This window comes from Halyomorpha halys, unplaced genomic scaffold (genome assembly GCF_000696795.3).
Source record: "Halyomorpha halys isolate HHAL.00 unplaced genomic scaffold, Hhal_1.1 Scaffold76.1, whole genome shotgun sequence".
NCBI lineage: Eukaryota > Metazoa > Arthropoda > Insecta > Hemiptera > Pentatomidae > Halyomorpha > Halyomorpha halys.
The window spans coordinates 793571-794445 of record NW_027110545.1 but is presented as its reverse complement, the minus strand read 5'-3'; positions in this window follow the sequence as shown (position 1 = coordinate 794445).

The window sequence follows — 875 nt, the reverse complement described above, 5'->3', positions numbered from 1 at the left end:
TTTAAATTACCTCCGTCACCTATTTCCATTTGAAACTCGTAGGCTCCTGGTCACTTCGCTAATATTTCCTCACTTTGACTATTGCTGTACAGTATATGGGGGAGTCCCTGGCGAAATTAAAACGTTTGATAAACTGCTGTGTACGATACATCTTCGGGATCCCAAGGGACGCCTGTTTCCCGTTTTTATGCAGAGTTGAAGTGGTTTATCCTTCCTACCGTCTTAAGTATTTCCTGGCATCCTTCATCTTCCAAGTCATTCAATCCCACCGTCCTTCATACATCTCCGAGCTGCTTCAATTCAAATCCTCTATTCGTTCCCGCAATACCCGTTCCCACACTTCAGATTTATATACCAGGGCCCACCGAACGAACTGCTTTCGATAGTTCGTTCATTATCCGAGCCCCATCCTGAAGAAACTCCATCCCTTCCAACATCCGTCGCTCTAATACCCTCCCTACCTTTAAATCCCGCCTGTTCAATCATTTCTTATCCATTCAGACCCCATAAAATTGTAAATTAATATAACTGTAAATACGTATGTTAACTATTATATCATTCTTAATTATTTTTACAACTTATTCTTTTCTCTTTATTTTCTCTTTTTATAATGACTGTTTATATTTCTTTGTATTTTTTGTTTAAATAACTCTGAGGCTCCTCAGCCCTCATCTATTGATTTCTCTGTATTATTCTAAAAGGACTCGTCCCAGAATAAATAAAATATTATTATTATTATATACATTTATTGAATACTGCTGCGGCCAACACATCATTTAACGAAATGAAAAATCGATAGAGTAATATTTTTATAATATAGATTGTGTAATATGTTTATAATAACGATTGTGTAATATGTTTATAATATCGATTGT